At 34.6% G+C, this 18,932-nt stretch overlaps 1 protein-coding gene across 13 annotated transcripts in view; it reads left to right on the forward strand.

Moving 5' to 3' along the window:
- FOXP2 (forkhead box P2) overlaps positions 1-18,932 on the forward strand; it is a 543,660-nt gene that overhangs the window by 139,248 nt on the left and 385,480 nt on the right. The window lies entirely within an intron of this gene.

The raw sequence follows: 18,932 nt of genomic DNA on the forward strand, positions 1-18,932 counted from the left end.
ACAAATAAGGCTGCTATTATTATTATTTATCATTAATTATTATTTCCAATTTATAATAAATAAACTGAGCCACAGAGGGGCTAAGTGTTTTTTCCAAAGCCAAGCAGCTCATACAGGATGAATTCAAACTTAATCCTGTTTCATTATTTAAAAAATATTTGTTGATTTTATCCTGTGTTCCAGGCACTCTTCTTGACACTGGGGATGCAGCAATGAACAAGACAAAGTCACTGCTCTGTGTGACTTAAATTATGTGTGTGTGTGTGTGTGTGTGTGTAGAGAGAGAGAGAGAGAAAAAATGTCAGATAATAATATGTTCTGTGATGAATGGTAAGCAACATAAGGGGAAAAGGAGTACCTGGATTGGGGGAGAGTTGGTGTTTACCATTATATAGAGTAATCAAAGAAGGTCTGTCTCATAGGGTAACATTTGAGCGGAGACATGAAGGAAGTGAGCCAACCAGATACACTGATATCTTGGCAAAAAATAGTCCAGGGGTATGGAATGACAAGCGCAGCCTCCCTTAGATAGAAGCATGATCTGTATGCTTAAAGAACAATAAAGAGGCCAGCATAGCTAGATCCCAGTGAATAAGAGAAAAAGAGTGGTAGGAAGTACAGCCAAAGGGATAGAGTAAAAGCCATATCCTATGAGAATTTCTAGACAATGGAAGCACTTTGGTTTTTATCCCTTAAGATGAAAGCTATTGTAGGAATTTGAGAAGGGTCTTGAAACATGATCTCATTTCTGTGTTAACATGATCACATCAGCTGCTGTGTTGAGAGTAGATGATAGGGGAAAGAGAAAAAACAGAAAGGCTATTAGGAAGCTATTGCAATTATCCAGATTAGAGGAGATGGTGGCTCGAACCTACTGGTAGTAGTAGAAGTAGTGGTGGATGGTAATTTGAGTTTTGAGCTATAGATACATTTTCAAGGTGAAACAGTGGAATTTGCTGCAGGATTATGTCTTAATCATTATATTATACTGTATTTGGTAAATATTTTGTGATTGTCTCTACATAGAGCAAGAGCAAAAGGCCAGGGATTGACCACTTATGACAATTATCTTGTGAGAAAGAAAGACAGTGTTATAGCACCATCCCTTCAACAGTGAGCATAGGGAAGCAGCACTTGCAAAGACTGGTGTGAAGTTCTAGGATGGCCCAAGTTTACCAAAACTGTATGAGAGAGTGAAAGAAAGGGTCCTAAGAGAGCAGTAAACACATTGTCAACCTACACATCCGGAAATATTAAAAAGAAAAGAAAAGTAAAGGCCACTGTTAGTAATTTTACTTATCATAACTATTCAGTGTGCTCCCATAATATTTTAAAACATTAAAAACCTTATAGCAGTGCTCATGACAGTATTCTTTGACTTATAAATTGAGTTTGACATTGTCTTTTTCTTGGGTTGAATGTGAAGTTTTCTATCTTAAAAACATCAGAAACATTGTGTAGTAGACTAGCTGAAGAACCTCTAGAAAGTTTCATTTATGTGAACATAAATTATAATGTTTAACAGTGCTTGGACTGCGATGAAGTTTAAGGTACCATAGTAGGCAGAGAAACCTGGGTAAGCGATTAATAGTTTAGTATCTCATTTCCTATGGGAATGTGGCTTCCATTTGAAGAGGAGAATATTATAGTCTTATTTAGTATAAAATTCATATATTGTAGAAGAGTATGTTAGAAGTCCCAGTTGGGTTTTACCTGAATTTATTATCTTACAAAGTCAAATACAGATGCATCTTTCATAAAAGGAATAAGCTTATTCTAAAGAGTAATATCTGAGACTCTTCGATCAACTTATTACATTTTGATGACCATTTCAGACGATGAACAGTAGATACAGAGTAACCAGAAGAATACAAATGAGCTTAAAACGTTACTGATGAATAGCAACAGAATTCAAAACTCAAAGCTGTTAACAAACAAATTTTTGCCAAACTGGGTTACAAAAGGAATAATTACTCTAAGATACATTAAAGCTGTTTGCACTTAAACAGGCCATTAAAATATTCTGCTTTGGGCCATTTATGTTCAGTGACCTAACGTTTTAAAATAGATTTGGTTTCTGAGGTTAAAAAAAAAAAATTCTAAAAGAATTCCTCATAATATCACTTTCCTTATAAAGTAATTCCTTTGACTGGGAATGAAAGATAAAGCCAGAACATAATAAGAAACAGAGAAAGATGTTTGAGTCTCAGAGGTACCTACTCACTTCTTAATTCAGCCCTTATTTAGAGAGTACACGATGAATGGCTTTTGTGTTAAATGGTTGTTCAGTCATAAAACAAGTTTCCAACAGAAGAAGCAAATTAAATGTGTGTATGTTAAGAGAGGAAGATAAATAGGGAAGAAATGGATAGAATCATTAGGTAGAGCCCGAGATGTGAAAACAGCTGGTAACCTGACATGGAAAAAAAAAAAGGACAAAGCTTAACATACAGAATTGTAAATTGATGGGGTTCATGATGGGTTTTCCTAATAAGAATCTAGTCAACAAATTCTGAATTATCATTTATAAGAAGTCTGAAGTAATCCATCCTAGAAAGATTTCCATCTGCAGTAGGTTACCAAAAAAGCCTCAGATTTCCCCCATCCTTGAATGCCTGTCTTTTTACAATGTGACTTGGCAGCTTCTCCCCCGAAAAGTCTCCTTCTCTACTTTCTTGAATCAAGGAAGGAATTATGAATTAATTTGCCCAACAGAATGTGGCAGAAGTAATATTAGCTCAGAAAATAGTGAAGTACGCCAACTGAAGAATATAAACAGGTTCCAAAAGGATTTGACTATATTCTTGAGTGGTAGATCCTAGTAAGTTATTAGAGGCAAGTTACTTTTGAAGCCAACATCATGAAAATATCTAAGTTGTAATCACATAAAGTATCATTTGACAACTCTATTAAAAACAAAATACTGTCCTGAACAGATCCTTTCATTGACCTGATTTTTCTAGCCAACTGTTTTATTATATTTTAGTGTATTGAAACAAATATTTGCTCTATTTTTAATAGCTTGAGAACAAAAATCACTATGAACAGCTAAGGATTTTACACTTTCCAGTTTTCAAACTTTTAAATACTAAAAGAACCCTTCAGATTTTAGTTTTATTCTTTCTTTCTAATTTAAAATAAGGCCATACATCCTTTAAAGAAAGGACCAGATTCATACCGGTGAATATCTTAGTGGTTAGAGCTACACAGGTAAGTTTGTGTAATGGCGTTTTAAAAGACATTCCCAGGCAATTAGCTGAACACATGAAGAAAGAAATTAAAGAGTGGGTGGGAGAAGAGCTGCATATTTTTGACAATGAAACAATAGGAGATGGTTTTCAGTTTGGTACAAGAAACAAGGGGGTGAATGTCTGTATAAGATTACTGTCTCTCTCTCTTTCTCTTTAAATAGTAAGAGATGGTGTAAAATCTGTGTGAATCTGTTAGAGAGCAGTGAAGTTTCCTTTTGTTTGATCTGCAATTGTTGTTGTATGCCATTAGGTAAATTTTGATGCACTTTCAATAAAAAGAACTATTAATGAATTAATGTTTGTAAGTCTCTTTGAGCTCATCAGATGAAAGGTGTTATATAAGTATAAAGTAGTAGTATTGTGGTGGTTTCCATGGCAACAGTAACTTCCCCACCTGACAGGAACTCACAAAGTAAGGTGGGTGAGATAAAGTTGCTATGATAACTTTTTGCACTTTCTAATTTAACACATTTCACGCCGGTATTGCATACATATTTTATTTTCATTAACATAAATTATATTTGTTCATGTAGCTTTTTCTACTATTGTTACTGGTGCATTTCATAGTATTCTAATTGTCGAAGGAAAAGACAGTTTATCTTTAAACTACCTGGATCTGGCGCCTTCCGGTTGGATGGGGGCGGGTGGCGTGGGAGGTAAAAGAATTCACCCAAGGCAAAACAAAAGAGATAGAAGTTTATTGAATACACTGCTAGGGGGCAGCAGGCAGCATAGCCAGGGAGAGACTGTCTGCCAGGAGGCAGTGGTGAGGGGCTACAGTTACAGGGTGGAGTGAGGAGTAGGGGAACATATGGAATTTTACCTTTTTTGGTAATTTTAGGAACTGTGCTTGGTTGTAAGTAGCCAATTGATTAGTTAAGGCCTATGGCTATTTTGAGGTGGGTTACCTAATGAGCCCGTTTGCATTTAGCTAAACAGTTGCTGTGGGCCCTTTTGCCTTGCTCAGGTTTCCATTGCCCAAGGCTGTTGCCTAAAAACAGCCTCTACACAGGATATTATCACTTTCAAAATATTATTCCTCTTCCTTATTCCTCTGGTCTTGGAATCAGGAAGTTCTTGGGTGCAGTCTTATCTCAGCTACAGTGTGATCTGAAGCAAATTGTTTGTCTCTTCTTATTCTGTTTTGTCATCTGTAAAATGGAAGTGTAGTAAAAACTATCTCAAAAGATCATTGTGAGGACTGGATGCAGTCATATATGTGAAGTACTTAGTACACTGTTGGATTCATAGTAAATACACAATAACTGCTAGGTACTTTATATTGTGTTATTTTCTACCCTTATAATAAATGCATTTAGGGTTCTTTATCCATTAGAACTTACTGTTATTATGGAAATATTCAATATCTACATTGTACAACATGGTAGCCACTTGAGCACTTGAAATCTGGCTAATGCCGTTAAATTGTAACGGGTGGAAGAGTTTGCCTTGTGTGAATGGAGGTCTCAGTTATTGGATTCCCCATGGAAAGATTTATGCAAAGATCTGCATTCAAATAAAGATGCCAGAAGGAAAGTAGCAAGCACAAAACAGTTGCAGGCAGGTTGCAGGACATGGAACTGGCCCCTAGGTTGTTTTGAGTTTGGATATTGTTGGGTCTTTCCAGGATGGAAGGAGTAGAGGGGTCTCTAAGGCTGCTTCCAGTCATTTGGGGGCAGAACAAAAGAGGTAGAAGTTTTCGTTTTTGTTTTTGTTTTTCCCCATAGGTTGGGAGGGAAACTTTTTGACCCTACAAGGTTTGTATTGGAATACTCATGGCAGCCTTTCTCCACGGGGAAGGAATGGGGAAGGAATAAAACCACAATGCAAATACATTATAATGAGTCTAAAGGTTACCTTGGGGCAGAGGTGGAAGAGGAGAGCGGGTGCTCCACACCTGTGGCTCTTAATCTGTCAGTCACAAGCTCTTGGAAGCCATAAGGTCAGGATGTTGTGCCCCTGGGATTTTAATATGTAACCTATTTATCATGTCCTTGCCTCCAGCTCGTGTCTCTATCATTCCCCTTCAAGGACTTGGGACTCTGCTTCAGGGAGTTCCTCCTGCTGCTCAAGTCTAGCTTCTACCTAACAAAATAACTGAATTTTTATTTAATTTTAATAAATTGAAGTAGTCACATGTGGGTAGAGACTACCAATATTGGACAGTGCTGATCTAGTGTAAACCTTTATTTTTTTCCCCTGAGAAACGATCTTATTAGTGTTATAGTTGGAATCCTAGGGTTTCAATCTCTGGCATTTCCCTCTTCTTGTTGACCATGCACACTAATAGCAACTAAAATTTTTATGTTTTTTCTTCTTTAATTCTCTCTTTTTCTTTCTACCTTAGTTCTGTTTCTGCTCAGGAACTTCTCCTTGTCAACTTCCCAAATACTTCCTTTCTAATGTATTTCCTCTGCGTATTTTTCTATTATCAGCTAATTCCCTATACTCTTAGCCAACCTTTCTCCTTTGAGCTCAGTCTCACAGGGGAAGAGGGCTTTTTTTCTTTCAATAAACAAAACTTTCTATTTATTCTTTTGACCTAATTTCCTCCTAGCTCATTTGAAACCTAGCTCCATTGTCACTCCTTCTTTCAACCGTCTTTTCCTCAACATCAATCTCTCTCATTTAATTGCAAATACAAGCTATTGCTCACTCTCCTTTCGTTCATTATCAAAGATCCAAATGACTCTTCTATGCTTATTCCAAAACTTCATCTTCCATTTTTCCCCAAGTATCTCATTATCTAGTCAGTCCTATATATTCCTATTTTGTAGATCAACTAAGGACTTCCTCACTTCCCGTTCTTAATCATTATTTTTCTTGACGTTAAAATACCTGACACAATTACTCCATCTAATCTTGAAACGTACTCTTCCTTTTAGCCTTCTCATACTGTACGGTCCTATTTTTTTTTTTTTCAAAGATTTACTTATTTATTCGAAAGAGGGAGCGCACTGAAGTGGGGAGAGGGGCAGAGGGAGAGGAAAAAAGAGGTGAGGAGAAGCAGACGTCACCCCTGAGCGGGGTGCCCAATGTGGTGCTCAGTCCCAAGACCCTGAGATCATGACCTGAGCTGAAATCAAGAGTCTGATGTTTAACCAGTGGGCCACACAGCCTCCCCCTATGTTATCTCCTGATCTTTTGTAACTTTAGTGGCTCCTTTAAGATTTAAGCTTCTGTTTTCTTCTTCCAGCACTGTCCCATGTAATTATTGCTGGCCCCTGGTAAACTCTCTGATAGGCTTCTACCTGGTCCCAAGTCTGCATTCCCACACCTCCACACCCATTTCTGTCTTTCTAAATGCATCCTTCCAAAGTCAGCTCACCATCATATGACTGTTTTGTACAAAAATCTTTCATATTTACCTACTTAAAATCTATAGCTTGAACTTCAGCAACACTAGGCATTTTCTACCTCTGTTTACTTAGTCTCCTTACTCACATCTTTCCCACCCTGTAACCTGGCAGTTCTTAAAGTGTGGTCTAGGGAATCCAGAGGGTCCCTATGACCCTTCCAAGATGGCTGTGAGGTCAAAATTATTTTCATACTAATATTAAGATCTTATTTGTCTTTTCTCTCTTTTCACTCTTATTCTCTCATGAAAATACAATAGAGTTGTCCAGAGGCCAAGTGACATTGGATGATGTCATTGCTTTGACAACTAATGGAATATGTACTTGTCTATTCTTGTGATTTAAAATGTTCTGTTTCATAGCTAACAATGTAAGTATGGAAAGAGATCATCCACTCAAACAGAAATGGGAGGTTTTTTGTCTTTTTTTTTTTTATGGGGAAAGGTTCTTAATATTTTTTAAACGGGTAAAGGTGACCTGGGAGTAAAAAGGTTTGAGAACTTCTATTGTAACCTCATGTGACTTTCCCATTGTTGTATTTTCACAAAATTATGACCATATTTTCCCTTCCTACCTCTATTTTAAGTATCATCTACATTTGAATGTTTAGATAAGGTGCTTGCCTTCATCAAGCCTTTCCTCATCTCCACCTTCACCCAAACCAGTATGTAATCTCTCTTGTTTGTGAACAAGCACTACCTGTGTTACTTTATTTGTATCTTCTTAAAAAAATGTTGTTTATAATGTTAATATATTTAGGGGATTACTAGATTTGATTAATTCCTTGAATTAGGGAGCATATCATTTTTAATCTTTGTATTTCTACTGAGCTTTACATATTTTAGGCACTCAGTAATTATTTAATGAGTAAAATTATTCAATAATTTGGCTCCCTGTCTACTCAACAAAAATTTACTTAGAGCCATCTGAGGGCTAGATGTTTGAAAAATGCTCAAGGAGCTTAATTTCTCATGTAGGTGATAAAATGTAAACAAATTAATATCTTATTCATCCTATAACATTCTATAAAATGTTTGTGTAGGGTTCATCAGAAGAAAAAATGAGCAAGTGAGCAAATCTTTCTATGGAAATGGGGTGTCAGAAAATGCTTTAGAGGAGAAGTTATGCTTAAGATGAAAATTTTGCTTGACCCAAATCATATAAGCCAGGAGCTTCCTAGAGCACAAACCTAGTATACTTGCTAAGACTGAAAAAATTATCTTTCAACACTTAAAAATACCAGCTTCCTGGATCCTAGGGAGAGCAGCCTTTACTCTCTTCTTGATAATCTCTCCTACAAAAAGCCTATGAAGAAGTTTTTAGAACTCTTACCTAGATTTCAAAGAATATCTTTAATCATTTTGTTACTATTCTGCATTAAATTATAAGTATCACTCCTACAAGAATTTTAGAGATTTACTCCTGCATGAACATGTAAATTATTTAATAAATTAAAATTGTAGGGGTGCTCAGTCAGTTAAGCCTCTGCCCTTGGCTCAGTTCATGATCCCGGGGTCCTGGGATTAAGCCCAGTGTCAGGGAGCCAGCCTCTCCCTCTCCATCTGCCTCTTCCCTCTGCTCATGCTCTCTCTCTCGCAAATAAATAAATAAAACATTAAAAAAAAAAAGGAAAATTCTTCAAGAATACAAAATAAATAAATAAAATTGTAGTAAAATATACATACCATAAAATTTACCATTTTAACCATTTTTAAGTATATAGTTCCTTGGCATTAAGTGCACTTGCATTTTTTTGCAACCTTTACTAAAACTTTTGTCAACTTATAAAATTGAAAGTCTGCAACCATTAAACAGTACCTCCTACTTCCCCCTCTCCTGGCCCTGGTGACCACCATTCCTTCTACTTTTTGTCTCAATGAATTTGACTATTCTAGTTAATCTCATATAGGTGGAATCATACAATATTTATCCTTTTGTGACTGGCTTATTTTACTTGGCATTAATGTCTTCAGTGTTCATCTATTTTATAGCATGTGTCAGAATTCCTTTCCTTTTTAAGTCTAAATCATATTCCATTGTATGCCTGTACCACATTTTGTTGATCCATTTATGTTTTTGATGGGCATGAACATGTAAATTGGAATTGTACTTTTCATGTATGGAACTTATAATCAAATCAGCAAAGCACTGTACTTAAGAAGGACATGAAGTTAAAGTTGTTTTGTGGTTATACGTATTTGTTCAAGAGGGAATCTACAAATACATAGGGTAATATTAGAACACATTAATTTACCAGAATCTTGGCCAATAAGAATTCAGATTAAAAGTTCAGATTGGGTGCAAAAATGCTCACATTTTGAAAGCTACTACTCCAGTTTGTATGCAAGCTACGTTGTAGACTTTTTTCATCAACAAAAATACAGTATTTGCCAGAATATAGTGTTTTAAGAAACAGCATAACAGGTGAGAACAGCCAGAACCTTGTTACTAGGGCTGTGGTTCTAGAACTGTTGCTTCTGACGTTCTTAAGCTGTTGTGTCTTTATTGTGTATTGTTAGTGCCATTACTCTTTCGGATGACTGATGAAGTCCATTCAACTCACAGCTGAAATGAAGAAAATCAGTTTCAGACAACTTCTGCGTCAGTAGGTCACTCATTTTGGTCCTGTGACTCTGCAACACTATTACTGCTTTTAAAGGAAGAATTGGGAAAATCATATACAGGACTACTCAGGGACTCTGTGCATGTGCACACACGTGTGTACGTGTACACGTGCATGCACTTGACTTTCTTGTTTTTTTGTGAAAATGGCTTACCCACTTTCTCCCAGTAGTTCATGGCCTGAGAATAATGACGGCTCTATGTTCATGCTTCAAAAAAAAAAAAAAAAAGAAAGAAATATGCAAGAGAACACCCAAAAAAAGCAAAAAGAAAAAAATTTTTTTGATCAATCTGAATGCAAGGAAAGATAATTTTGTAAAATTGAATTTTTTGGATTGTATTTGAAAATCAACCAGAAACTCAACTTATTTTTAAAATAGCATAGTTGAAAAAAATCAGTAAAATTTCAAATTGCTATTTATTTCTCTAGAAAGTAAACTAAATTTAATCGTATCCTTCTAATTATGTTTTCTTTATATAATACAGAAATTTTAACTTATCTAGAATGCTTCATATTTCTATAATTTGCTCAATGTTAAATTAATTTTCTCATTCTATGATGTTCCATGGACCCATACAGGTAGTCATTGTAACACTTCTCTAACAATGTATAACATCTCGTTAAATACATTATATGAGATTTAATAGATAATAGGCCAAATGAGAAGAACTATTTGTTTATTGGAAAAAAACACATTGTATCCAGATGTCTTATAAATCTTTATTAATCCAATAATTCTATGGAAATTTTATCAGTGAAAATAGTGAAGTTGCTAAAATTAGTGTCTGATGTGGTAGATACAGCCACTTATTAAGAAAGCCTCGAGAGTTTTAACTACTTTTCTCCCCTTTTGTATAGGCTCCTAAACTAGATACCTAAGTGCTTAGAAGTTACAACCCACTAACGAATAATGAACTTCATCAGGAAGGTTATTTGTAAAGAGGACTCTTACTGGGTAGTAAGAATTTAGCAGGGCCAAATCATTGAGAAACATTTTCACTAGCTAAATGAGTATACTGGCAAATATTTTTTCTTGTCTTTGATAATGCTTCTGTGGGCCTTCCAGTTGGTACCCCTAAAATGGTTTTCTAAAATGTTTGACTTGATATGCCATGAAGGGTACTTTAAGAGAATTCAGAAAACTAGTGTGAGAATGGGGCTTTGAATTTCCTGCTGAAATGTCAGTGATGTATCTTAACTCTTGGGAGTACCTAGTGAGCATCTTGTCAGTTGGTTTGGCATCTGGGCAGATCCTAGCACAGTGCTTGAGGACTGTAAGTCCTCAATGAATGTTGGACTATATATATAGTTTTGTGGCTAAAAACCATTAGAAAACCTCCCTGATCATACTTGGAATCCAGTTTCCTACAGATTTTCATCTAAATAAAAATATATATAAAAGGGTGCAGACCTGTCAAGTTGCGGCTGTCTGTCAATTTTCAAGCTGTGTTTATTTGAATATTTGTAAAGATAATATTTTGTAAATTTCTCACAATATATTCATATAATCAGAATCTCTATTTTCAGTTCTAAAACTAATGCTGTTTTGAATTTTCCCACCTGCTGACCTTGATAATTTGTTTTATTTCACACTGTATGTTCCTAAAGTATCCACTAATTTTTCATTTAAGAAAACAGAAGAGAAATTGGCAAAATAGATGTTTTTATTGAAATAAAAAGAAATGGACTATTTCTTAGTGATTTTAATGCACTGGGGCCTTTGTAGGGATCATCCTACAGTCATAAGAGCATTCTCCCAGGATACAGAATAAAATAAATGATCATCAAATGATGATTAAGAATTATTTTGGGGTACCTGGCTGGCTCTGTTGGTAAAGCATGTGACTCTTGATCTCGGGATTGTAAATTCAAGCCCCATGTTAGTTATAAAGATTACCTAAAAATAAAATCTTAAAAAAATTATTGTCAACAATAAATAAACAATATAAGAGATAGCTGTCTAATATGTATCTTTTGATGAAAGAAGAAGAAGAAAAAAAGAAAGTAATGTTTTTATTTTAAAACTTCCAGTCTGAAATTCGAACAATCTGTATTCCATTCTTTTATTGAGTTAGAGATGAGATAACATAAGAAAATTCAGTCTGTCAGAACATTTTGTTTCATAAATCACATAGCTGTGTTGTTTTATTTTAACAAATACATAAAATAGCTTTTCTAAATAGGTGAAATATGTAATGTATATTTGTAAAGCAAGAAAAATTGGAAGGGAGAGTCAGGGCTGTGAAATGGGCATACTTCCTCACTGGATGTCAGCCTCTTTGGACCCATGTTCTTTTTCTTTGCCAAAGTTAGATGGACTTTGGAAGGGAATCCGTTACCTGACCTAGTACATTTCAGTAGAAGTGATTTTTTAAATCATTGCTTGATTCAAGTTGCATTTTATTCAGGAATTTATATTTCCTGGAAAAAACTTTTTTTTTTCCAATCTTGGGTTATGTGGGTAGATTAGGTTAGATGATGGAGGTAGATCTGTGTTGGTGGAGCTTCAACTGAATTGTCAGAGAAAATTGAAGTATTGAATTAAAAGCTGTGGATAGGAAGGAAGCCAGAGCTTCTTGAATTTAAGTAGCTTTAGTATTAATTTCACATTGATGAAACATATACTATATCCTAGATGACAGTATGCTGCTGTTACCCTTGTTTCTTTCACAAAACATCAATATGTAGAGGATACTCCACATATTGTGTTGTGGTAGGACCCAAAAGAACTGGTATCAGGTTGGGACTATAAACTTGCCAAAGAGATTTGGGGAAGGAATCATTTGATAAGTGGTAGAGAGAACATAAAAATTTCAAGTCATCCAGGGTTATCAGACTCCTTATATAGTGCTAGCTGTGTGTCCTGCACGTGACTGGGAAATCCTCCAACTCCCAATACCCTAAATCTTTCTTACATAGCCTAAAAGACTTGCCCTGAGGTTGGAGTTCTCTAGACTGCCCACCTCCTGTTGCCTGCATCACGTTTCTTTGGGTTTGAAAGAGATGGGCAAGCATCTCCCGTGTCAGGAAAGCTGCTATGGAGGCACTGTCCTCCATGCTAATGTTGCCCACTTACTTCTGTATGCCCTCTTTACATACTTAAGCACTCTATTATTTGCTGCAAATGAGACCTTTGTGTCACCAAAAATGAGAGGAAAATGAGACAATGTAGAACCAGGGATTTGTTCTGAGGATCACAAATGGTGATCTGCTATTAAATGTGGTTCTGTCTCTTAAAAACAACTACTGGTCAGCATCCAAAGGAGGATGAGCTTACTTATTTTACTATACAAGTAAGAAGGAAAGGAAGGAAGTACCAAAATAGGAAGGGATGAGTAAGAGAATAAAAGAAAAGAAAGAAAGCACTTTTGAGTCTGATGCATTTTTTAAGGCTTAGGCATCAAACTACAATAGACTTAAAAAAAATTCCGAGCTATGCGGTGTTCTGTATAATCTGATTGTGTTTAAATCTGTGTTAGTAATTCTAGAAGTAACATTCTTGAATTTTTCTTTGCCATTTTCTTCTAATTTAGTCTTATACTCTCAGTCAAAAACAACAAAACCAAAGTGGTTTTTGAAGGAATTCTCTTTTATTAGTGGTCCATTTTTTGAGCTCCCACGGAGCGTATGCCTCTGCAGAACGAATTAAAGTCAACTCCAGCCTGCGTTTGAACCTAGGAGCTTGTTTTCAACCTATTACCTATGGTTTTAAAATTTTTTGAACTTGGGGAAGAATTCATACTTTAATTTTATTGCCTGAAGTGCTTTTTCTTGCTTCTCCAATTTTTAATATTTTACTCTATTAGTAATGGTGTCAAAAGTATGGTGTGGTTTTTCTGTCTTCCACAATGTATTGGAAATACCAAATAATATTTATGTTATTTGGAAACTTATCATTCATTTTGATGACATCATGTATTTACATGTTTAAGGTTTTTGTGACTTTCATAGTTCTGATCTACATCGTGACAACTATTTTAATAAAACAGTTCTTATAATAAGCTTGGAAGTTTTTTTATTAAAGTTGTGTGCCCTATGAAAAATGAGATATGTCTCCTTGATGGGCCTTTTTTTTTAACTTTAATGTCATCGAAACTATTTACTTCCAGTAATTTTTCATAAAAAGTAGTGAAAAATTAAAATGTATTCAAAACTGCTTTAGCTTTTAGACTATAAGAATTTTTCTCTTTATTACTTCATGAGAAGTTCGGAAGGGCAGTTAGATCTGATTCAGGCAGGTGTATCCCTTTTTCCCCTGCCTCATAAATAATTATTTTCACATGAAAAATTGCTATCATAGTTGGTATCACCCGGTGCTTACTTTTGCTTACAGGATATCACGTTTTAACTTATAATCTCTCTCTGGCTTCAGGAAATATCATTCATTCAAAGGCATGTTTACTGCATGCTTACTCTGTCCTTAAGCAGTTAGCAGGGAGAGTATGTTTTATCTCTGTGTCTTCAGTCGATAGTAAACCTGGTGCTTAATCGGTGTTTAGTGTCTGCAATGATTGAAGAGGGAAAAAGTCTTTTGTACAGTTTGAAATTTCAGCGATTACTGTTCAACAAAATATCAGTTATGCAAGATGAGTAAGTTCTAGAGATCTGCTGTATGACATTATGCTTATAGTTAACAATAGTGTATTGTGCACTTAAACATTGACTGAGGCTAGATCTCATGTTAAGTGTTCTGACTACAATAAAAAAAGATATCAATGAAATGTAATTTTAAGGTATTTTTACATATTTGGGTAAATACAGTAATGTATTTTTACATAGTTCCACCCAGCTTTTGCTCTGAGTGAAATCAAAAAAAGCAGAATCCTAAAAGGAGGTGTCCTGTCTATCTTTTCCTTCAATGACTGCCTGCCCACCTTCTACCTTATCTATGTTTATTGATTTAATTTTGATTTTTACATTCTCTGACTGAAACTGCCTATAAAATGGATATTTTCAATTCAAAACTAGAAACAAATTTATTAATGTAAAAGTCATTTGTCCTATCCCTAAATAATTATGTTTTGAACTGTACCCAGAATGTCAATAAACTTAACTTTCGTTGTGGCTTCAATTATTTTCAAGATGAACTTTTATCTCAGTTCAGGTTCTATGAATTTTTCTCCTTAATGGTTTGATAGGGATGTGGTAGAGCCTGACGGGTCATGTGCTTCACCTTCTTAGATTTGGATGCTATTAACTGTGGGGTGGGTCAGCCCAACAAGAATAAATCTTGCATAGGCCCTGTTCTGCAGAGATAATAATGACTACATGATTCACCCGATGTGGCTAAATGATAGCAAATCTAAGTTTTTATTGGTAATTGAAGTGCATCTTTTTAGCAATTCTGGAATGTCCTTTTACCTCGTAATCCGTAAATATGACAGAGGGATAATTTGAGAACCAAACCCATAGAATAAATCTCATGTAGATGTGCTGTAATTAGTTTTTTCGCGTATATGTTTATACAAGCTTCAGAGCTTTGCTCCATGGGCAGTCATCACTGCAGGACGGCGCCAGTATTTGCTCCCAAAACTACAAATCCTACTTTATTAAGGTGTAGGTTAAATCGCTATTTTTCAAACTTTTGAAACAATATTCTATACTACATTCTCAATTAATGTAATTTAATTTCCAAAATAAAATGAATATTGTGCCATATTAAATCAAGGCAGTAGAACAGAACCCTCCTTTGTTTCCATGTCTTACCCCTTTTGAAAAATCACTGAATTAAATTTTGCAGCCGGATTACAAAGGCAGTATCTCTGTCCCGGTTTAGATCCATCGTCTGTTCTATCTAAAATGTCAGTTGTAAATTCCCATGCCTATCCAGTTCCATGCTGATTAGTCAATGAACGAATACATTCATTCAACACATATTTATGGACTGCCTACTATGTGCAAGGAAGTAGTTTGGGTTTTTTGGGCTCAAAGGTGAGTTGAACAGACAAGCATCCCTGCCTTTGCGGACTTCACACTGTTTTAACCAGAGCTGCGTTGCTAAGTATAGTGAGTACCATGTATGTCTGTACGCAGTTTCACAGCATTTAACCTTTGCAGAGCCAGCTTTTTAAAAATCTAATGTGTTTCCTCTCTTGATATTTGTAACATCTGTACAAATGATAATAATATGATGTTCCTCTCGTGTAAATGCCTGCTGGAAAATGCCTTCATAAATTTTGTTAGGAATAGAATAACTGTTTGTATAGAATATGGACTGTCTCCCTTTGGAAAACTCACTTCCCCTGTTCCCCAGAAGCCCATGGTTGTTTCTTTTATCCTGCTAGCATACATCCCCATGACCCAACAATTGGAATTACACTTACGGGTTTGTTGTTTTGCTGGGGTTTTGTTGTTTATTTATTTTCACTGAAATGTTGGTTATACTGTCAAGCCTTTGAAACCAGTGAATAATTATTTGCTTACTCTTATCTGGCTATAGTTAACTAGCTTGTTTCTAGATAATAAAATAATTCTTAGTTCTCACCATTATCCAAGACGATCTATGCTGTATAATATGAAAACAGTACTGAAAATGTTAGTGCGATTTTTACTTTTGAACGTCAGTTACACATTATGACCTACGTAACAAATGTGTTTTAGTTACTTGATATTTTTTTAGAATATTCTTCCAAACTGTGGAATTCACTAGACTAAGGATTTTGTATCATGCTATTTTGCAGTAGCATTCAGGAGACACTTATTTTACACTTAAGCTTTTGTACGATGTATTTTTTTTTCTTTTTTATTTAAAAAACAGTTAAATGGTAGTATTTCTTTTAGGACATATCTTCATTTTTGTTAATTAAGAGACAGGAGGGTAGAAAATATTAACAAAGGGTTCCAAGGGACACATTAGAACTTTCTTATCAGCGAGTTCATAGAAAAAATAAATACAATAAAACTAAACCACCTAGTACTTGTTCTCTTCATCGAATCCAGTTCTAAAAGAAAATAGGTCAAACCCTTTGTGAATATCGGAGTGATGATCTCCACTCCTACCACAACAAACATTAAATAAATTCATAATGCACTTTAAAAGGCTAGAAGAAATGTGTAAATGTGAACCACATAGGGATCCTTTTATCAGAAAGTCTTCTTTGACTTAAATTAAGTGTTGCCTATATATGTTCATATATATATATATACATATACATGTATATGTATATACACACACACACACACATATACTGTGTTGCTCAGTACACTGTAATAACTATCCATTACATATTCCTCATTATACTGCACTCTCCATGAGAGCAAGGTTGTGGCTTTATCTTAGAGTCTGGTCAGCCAATCAAAATGTGTGAATGTGTATATGCAAGAGAATTCTAATTAGCCTCTTTAGCTCTGGTTTTGCCATTTCCTTCAATGGCTTAAGTTGTTGTTGCTGTTTTTTTAAATTAAGTGATCATTATGAGAACTGTGATCAGTAATCTATGACATATTTTATATTTTCTTTCTTGAGCTGCAAGTTACTAAAATAATATATACTTATTTAAATAATATAAATATTAAATAATGATAGATTAATAATGCGTATTTAAATAAAATAAAGTTTTATTTTAATAAAAATGCAACTGTATATTATTGTGGAGATAACTTCTTTGTTTATTTTTAAAATTAGCTTCTTTATCTTTTGTATTTAATTTTGACTTTTATCAAAGAAATACATGCACACAGTTAAGAAATCAAATGAAATAAGAAGGCTTATTATAATGAAAAGTAGCATTCTTCTGCATTGTATCTTCCTACTACCCAGTCCAACTATATAGAAGTCACAAGTTTCTGGTATTCATATTCACAGTTTATTTTATACATCCATAATTGCAAATGATACACTTACTGCTATTTCTGATTTATCAGTTTTTCCAGTTGATATAATGAATAATGAATTCATTTCAAATGAATATTGAAAATGGAGAACCTAGTGGGAGAGAAAGGCATGCAAATTAAAAAGTGAATAAAATCTAAGCTAACATATTCTGTAGTTGGTATCTGCACAGGGTGTTTTGGGTCTATGAAGAACAGGTGAGTATTTTAGGTCTCCCAAATTACTTTTAAGAATAACTGTATTATTTATGCTTCCATTGCCAGTAAACAAGAGCATGTTCATCTTTTTGTATTCTTGCCAATGTAATGTAGAATCCAACATTCAAATGTATGCTCTTCTGATGGCATGAAGTGGTGTCTCATTGTTTTTTTTATCATCTTCCTGATGATAGTGATTTTGAACATTTTAAACTTGATAGCTGTTCTGGCTTCCCCCTCTGAGAAACTGCCTGTTCAGAGTTTTTGCTCATTTTTCTATTAGTTTTCTCTGAGTATATATTTTAATATTAATTCCTTGTTGATTTTAGGTCTTCTTTCCGTTTATTTATAAAATCTATCTGTGGTACTGTTCATTGAAAAATTCTCATTTGGTTTGGCCTAATCTATCAATTTTATGCCTTACTATTTTAGGTCTTGTTTCAGAATTTTTTTTTTTTTTTAATTTTAGTTGTCAAAAATAGTCACCTGTTTTTCTATTAGCTTTGAAAAGGTAGCTTTCACATTTAAAGCTCTTTAATCTCATTGGAATCCAAATTCGTGTATGGTATAAAATAAGGAGCTAAGTTTATTTTTTGCCATATTCTGAGACAGTTTTTCTTTATCCATACAATAACTCAGCACCAACATTTTCTTTCACTTTGTGATGTTACCCTTATTATATATAAAGCTCCTGTTGATATGTGGGTTTATTTCCAAACTCCATTTCCCTGTCTGCACCTGGCTTTGGCAGTAAAGCTCATATTTGGTGGAATGGATTACTTCTCTTTGTTGTTTTTGATGTTTACTTTGACCTACAGCATATACTTTTAAAATGGGTTTGTGGATTTCTTTAAAAATTTGGAATTTATAGATTGATTTAGGAAAATTTGATATCTATGAAAATGGGAAGGAGAAAATAAGTCAATATGGAATTAGGAAATAATTTAGATTGCTACATATTAATAAGAAATCAGTTTCTTTTGGTGGCATATAGCAGGCAAAAAAATTATTATGGAAGAAAGATTAACACAAGGAAAATCAAGAGGGGAGCCTGCTCATGTATGAAATTTTGTCATCAAGAGAAAAATGAACAACAGAAGCAATAGAGAAAGACTGCTAGAACGTGAAGAACAGGCATTTGAATTACCTTAATTTTTGTGACTTTGAGTTACCTTGATAGCTAAAATAATGGTTTCAAACTATGCTTTGCAGAATACCTAACTAAGACTTTGTAGAATATCCCCAAGGTATCTGGGAAAAGAACAGTGGTGTTACGGGGTTTGGGGGTTCTGATTCAACCAGAATACTTCATTTTTATCTGTGTAACTAGTTGACCCATCACTGAGATTTCATTGGAAGAAAGGATTTTTAGCCAGAAGTGTTTGGGAACAATTTAAATAAAATCAGTGAAATGTCTAAATGGCATATGATGTCATCCATCCTTTTAATGCGTATGGAAGACATTGCTAATTGAATGCAGGACTCCTTCCTGTTTGACTCAGATTTAATCTCCATACAGCTTTCCATGTGGTCACTACCAGTCAATCAAGTTTGTGTGTCAATCAAAACCCATTTATTACCTGTGTACTACGAAGTTCTATAATTTCGTTGGTCCTCAAGAAGACTAATTTTAGCCTAAGAAAGTTATGAGCTAAATCTTTAAGATTAAAGAAG

This window comes from Ursus arctos, unplaced genomic scaffold, assembly GCF_023065955.2.
Source record: "Ursus arctos isolate Adak ecotype North America unplaced genomic scaffold, UrsArc2.0 scaffold_3, whole genome shotgun sequence".
Classification (NCBI taxonomy): Eukaryota; Metazoa; Chordata; class Mammalia; order Carnivora; family Ursidae; genus Ursus; species Ursus arctos.